The sequence below is a fragment of the Nanorana parkeri genome, unplaced genomic scaffold (assembly GCF_000935625.1).
Source record: "Nanorana parkeri isolate BGI_ZX_2015 unplaced genomic scaffold, ASM93562v1 scaffold2812, whole genome shotgun sequence".
Classification (NCBI taxonomy): Eukaryota; Metazoa; Chordata; class Amphibia; order Anura; family Dicroglossidae; genus Nanorana; species Nanorana parkeri.
This window is the reverse complement of record NW_017309080.1, coordinates 25,381-31,357: the sequence shown is the minus strand read 5'-3', so window position 1 is coordinate 31,357 and position 5,977 is coordinate 25,381. Positions and strand designations below refer to the sequence as shown.

The window sequence follows — 5,977 nt, the reverse complement described above, 5'->3', positions numbered from 1 at the left end:
AATTTATATGGATCAAAATTGCAATAATATTGACTAGCAAAGATGATAGTAATAAAAACAAAACCACAGGATATAATTTCAAATATTAATGAAACAAAACTAAGTATCTCCTGGAATGTAATTAGTAATGTTATGGAAAACTTGCTTGGGCTGTGCGCACAAATCTCCACCACACTCAAAGGTACACTTTCAAATCAATGCGCAACCAACTCCACCGCGCTTAAAAGCACGTTGTATTAAGCTCTTTGGTATAATGTAATTAGGTACTTCTGTAGTGCCAGACAGATTCAGGCAAGACGCTGATTCAAGCTGGAGGTTCAGTATCCAAGTGTGTCTGACCACGAGTCCCTCCGTTTATTATACAGCAAAAGGGTTAACGCCCAGAGGGAGATGGCTTTACAACATCAGCCAATCAGCCTCAAAATGTACAGTTACATAAAAGAAAAGGGGGAGTACACCAATGTGAATGAGCAGAGAAGTGTTCATGTCTCACTAGTGTTAAACAAAGGACTATGATCTGCTGAGTCATGTACATTGCCCCGATCAGCCACGTGTATGCACATCCGCCATCTTAGCCAGCATAGACCCCATTTAATACTGTTCATAATGACCAGTATCTATTAAGATCATCCTATTTGTTGTTACAGATTTGAGACCATCTGTGGACACATTGCTAATGGTATTGCCAATGTACGGTACGAGTACACCAGCAAGGCATAAATCAATGTCTTCTCATCAAAGGAGATATGTATCCAAAAAGGATAGCGCAGCCGCAACAGAAATATAATGCATATCTTTCGTTATGCAGTCTTCGCTAAAATGCATAGACGTCCGCTGGCAATAAGCCAAGCGCATTGCGCTGGATACTTACAAAACCGGCAAATGCGTACATACACTGCAGACACGTCTCCAAGCCCATAAGAAGGTTTTCATACTGACAGTTTTACCACAGGTCCCGATTCAACCCAAGCACGCTCTGCTAAAGCGTCCCTCGGTTGAATACGACACAGGGAGACAGGTGACAATCTATAAAACACACACATCCTAGAATAAAAATGTCCATATTATAACATTTTCACAACAGTAACTAAGCAAAATGTGACAAAATAATGTGCAGATTCAACACATGACCTCTCCCAGCCAAACATGTTCAAAGCTCAAAGTCCTTACTTCGCATTAACTAACTTTACTATGCACAGGACTGGCGAAAATCAGCCAAGAATCTATTTAAAGTGACATTAAAGTCAAAGTTCCCCCCCCCCCCCTTAAATGATGTCTCTTAATCCGATCTTCTTCTTTACTGTCCTTTTTCAGCTGTCCCTCCAGCGCAGGTAAGGGTCTCCAATCCAGCGCTGACTCCTCTGTCCTCCTCTTCTCTGCTGTCCCACGTTGTCTGTGCTGGTGCATGCTGCTCCATATACTTGGCTTGTGTCTCTCCTCATCTCTCGGTCGAACATCTGAAGTGCGCATGCGCCCACCCCAAGATCCTTTGCGGCGCCTGAGACTCTTCAGATGTTCGGACGGGAGCATGCGGCGGAGACACAAGGTAAGTTTTAAACCCTTTTTAAAAGGTTTTTTTTTTGCATATATTTACTGCTTGCTAGTAGTAGATATATGCAAAAACATGCAAGGGTTTAATAACCCTTTAAGGTTAACACAAACTTCCACTAAGTTATTTTATGTATATATCACAGCTAGGCCATTGACTAGAAACTGAAATCGGCTTCAAGAAAAATATTTCTGCCAAGATTGAAAGGTAGACAATTTTTACTGCAGATACAATTTTACTCCAATTCAAACCTGATGCTAACAATGACTAAATAGTTTAGTTAGCTACCCTGTTTCCCCGAAAATGAGACCTACCCCGATAATAAGACCTAGTACTATCTTTGGGAATTGCTAAAATATAAGACCTACCCCGAAAATAAGACCTAGTTGTGACCTTTCCCAGGGCTGGTGGTGGCATAAGGGGGAACTTGAAGAGCCGCGGGAGAGAATTGGCGGTGCCAACGAAGCCAGCACTAGAGGAAGTGAGGCGGCAGCGGAGGGAGCAGAGCCGCATAAGCCAATGCTTCCTTTATAGCGCCGACTCCTGTCACAGGCGGAGTCATACCAAATGCACTCTGCCTGTGAGGAATCGATAGTGAAAGCGCGCTTCGCCCATTCTGGCCAGCAATTGGTTACCTAATTGCTCTTGGAAAGGTACGGCACCCCTGATTGCCCTGATCACCCTATTCTTGACTTTGCCATTTTGGATTATTTAACCGCTTGAAGACCAGGTGTTTAGACCCCCTTCCTGGCCAGGCCATTTTTCAGTGTTCAGCGCTGCAGTACTTTGACTGACATTTATTCCGTCATGCAACGCTGTACTGAAATTAATTTTATACAATTTTTTTGGGGAGAGATAGAGCTTTCTTTTAGTGGTATTTAATCACCACTGCAGATTTTATTTTTTACTGTATTCAGGAGAAATTACTGAAAATTTTGAAAAAAAATAAGTTTTTTTTAACATTATGTTATAAAACAACTAATAATACCCACTTTTTTGGTAAAATATAAAAGACGGGGTCACGTCGGGTAAATAGACACCAAACATGTCAAGCTTAAAAATTGCGCGCACTCGCAAAATCGCAAAAAACTAGCATATTCAAAATTGGCCATAGGCAACGCTTTAAAAGCTTTTACCGCTCATCAGTTTAGTGTTATCAGTGATTGATGGCCCTAGACTTATTGCTCTCATTCCGACGTTCGCAACGATATGTAACATGTGCGGCGTAATGGGCGCAATCGTCATTTTCGCAGGTATGCGCAGCTGACGCATGTTTACATGCGTGTATGTAGGGGTGGGGACTTAAAACATTTTTTTTGTTTTTTTTTTAACTCTTTTTTTTTGTGTAACTTTAAAAAAATTTGGGGGGAAACTTTCAATTTTTTTACAATTTTTTTTTTACGCTTAACTTTATTGCTATCACAGAGGGGGCTGAGAAACCCCCTTATGTGATAGCAAAAGAGGTGACAGGTCCTCTTTATGGAGACATCAGGGTCTCCAAGACCCCTAATGTCACCTAGGACCCCCCCTGAACAAGCTGATGAAGCAGAGATCTGCTTCATCAGCTTCTCTCCAGCATCTGAAGCTGGAGAGTGACACGAGAATGCGGAAGTGATGTAATATACACCACTTCCGCATTCTGACAGCGGAGAGGGGACCGGAGGGAGATCGTGTACCGAGCTCCCTCTGATCCCCTGTGACAGAGGCACTATGCTGGATCCCGGGCTCACACCGGAGCCCGGGACCAGCTTGGGAGGGGGAGAGCCGCGGAGGGGGCGCACGTCTCTGGGCCTTAGCCGGCGGATGGCTTGTATATTAGCCGGCGGATCGCTTGTATATTAACGGGCATCGCTGCCTCTTTTCAAATAGCGGGGGGTTCCCACTCGCGCGCGCCGCGCCTGAGCGGGCGGATGTAACAGTTACATCCAAGAAGCTCCCGGCCGGCCGTGTATACACAGCGGCTGGCCGGGAGGTAGTTAATTTGGATTTGCATTAATTTTGGATTGTTGTACATTAAAATAAAAAATAAGACCTACCCCGAAAATAAGACCTAGTGTGTTTTGAGCCAAAAAAAATATAAGACAGCGTCTTATTTTCGGGGAAACACGGTATATCTGGCTAGTAAATGGAAATCTATACTTTACCAAAATTGAAAATTCTTTTGTCTTAGAGATTTCAACTTTGTGTCAGTGTAGGGGCAAGAGATGCTCAGGTTCTCTTTGGTTTAGTTCCCCCTGCAGCCCGTCAATCTGCTTCAGAGTTCTCCTTGTGTCTGTGTCCGTCCTCCTGTATCAGTTCTTTGTTTTTTTTTCCCAGTCTTCCGTCCTAAACTTTCTACTAACTTTTATCACCTGGAAATGTGGGAGAATAAAGCTTATCTTAACCTAATTATGACGTTACTCACTCAGATCACTTTACTCCAAATTACCTGAAGAGGACAATGTTGGACTAGGAATAATTTTGGATTTTTCCTTAAAATTCCAATATTATTCCATGAGATGATCTCTGACCTAGGTCCATAAAATTAAGAAAAAATCCGATACCTTGACAGAACTTGTCAGACTTGCTGTCTCTTAAAGAGATGTATTGCTTGAGAAAGTCTGAGCAAGAAAAACAACTCTATTCTACATACATTGAGAATGAAATAATTTGTACTAAGGCAGTGGTTAACTCACATTCTTTTGCTGATTACATAAATAACAATATACCTTTGGTGCACAGTCATGTTGGAACAGGAAGGGCCATCCCCAAACTGTTCCCAGAAAGTTGGGAGCATGAAATTGTCCAAAATGTCTTGGTATGCTGATGCCTTAAGAGTTCCCTTCACTGGAACTAAGGGGCCAAGCCCAACCCCTGAAAAACAACCCCACACCATAATCCCCCCTCCACCAAACTTTACCCTTGGCACAATGCAGTCAGGCAAGTACCGTTCTCCTGGCAACCGCCAAACCCAGACATGTTCATCGGATTGCCAGACAGAGAAGTGTGATTCGTCACTCCAGAGAACATGTCTCCACTTCTCTAGAGTCCAGTGGCGGCTTGCTTTACACCACTGCATCCCACACTTTGGTGATGTAAGGCTTGGATGCAGCTGCTCGGCCAAGGAAACCCATTCCATAAAGCTCTCTACGCACTGTTGTTATGCCAATCTGAAGGCCACACGAAGTTTGGAGGTCTGTAGCTATTGACTCTGCAGACAGTGGGTGACTTCTGTGCACTGTGGGCTTCAGCATGCGCTGACCCCGCTCTGTCATTTTACGTGGCCTACCACTTCTTGGCTGAGTTGCTGCTGTTCCCAGTTGCTTCCACTTTGTTATAATAGCACAGTTGACCGTGGAACATTTAGTAGCAAGAACATTTCATGGAACACCTGAATCCAATGATTTGGAGGGGTGTCCCAATACTTTTGGCAATATAGTGTGTGTGTGTATATATATATCTCACACACACACACACACACATACAGGGCTCGAAAAATCCACGACGAGTGGACGGTGGAGCCCGACGAGCAGCTTCCTGGCCGGCTGTTGTAATTACACGGCCGGCCGGAGCTTAACACAGTCAAGCGATCGAGTGTCTCTATAGATGCTCGATCGCTTGTATCACCAGCTGCCGTTGCCGGTCCCGAGATCCGCTGTGCCCGATGCGGCCAGGACCGGCACGGCTCTGTGACAGGAGATCAAAGGGAGTTCAGTATACGAACTCCCTTTGATCTCCTCTCAGTCCCCGAATGCAGGAAGTGATGTATATTACATCACTTCCTGCATTCAGTACGGACAAAAAGGAACAAGCGCACTACCAAAGGTACTACAAATTAGGCTTCCAACAGGGCTGTGAAAACTGTGCGAGCTCTTGAAAACAGGGAGAGGAACCCTGTTTTAGCAAAAAACGAACAGTGTGTGTGTTAAGAGCGCTACTACTGTTTGGGCACAATTAAACAATCATAAAATTTAACAATACTGTTTCACACTTAGGATGACCAGAATACAAAGTGACTCACTTTTAGGTGTCCTGGGGTGCCTTGGAGATGGTCCGATGGAAAAATCACTACTGCTTGATATTCTATTTAGATGAGGCAAATCATGGATGAGGCAGAGCACATGTTCAGACCAGAACACTGTAGTGCATAATGCATTGCATATAGTGTGGAACAGTTATGTTTATTTCTGCATACCTGGCTGTATATTACATTTTTTAATGTATAATATACAGCCAGGTATGCAGAATTAGATATAACTGTGCCACACTACAGGTGTGTGCTGGGCACAGGATGGCATAAAAAAAAAGTTATATTTGCCTGCTGTAATGCAATTACTAATTGCATTACAGCAGGCAAATATAACTTTTTTTTATGCCATCCTGTTTTTTATGCTGAACATGTGCTCTGCCTCATCCATGATTTGCCTCATCCAAATAGAATAGCAAGCA

At 43.6% G+C, this 5,977-nt stretch overlaps 1 protein-coding gene across 1 annotated transcript in view; it reads left to right on the top strand.

Moving 5' to 3' along the window:
- The window catches only part of MED6 (mediator complex subunit 6), a gene marked incomplete at its 3' end in the record, with an annotated part of 30,892 nt that overhangs the window by 2,771 nt on the left and 22,144 nt on the right, over nucleotides 1-5,977 (top strand). The gene's annotated exons all lie outside the window — the stretch shown is intronic.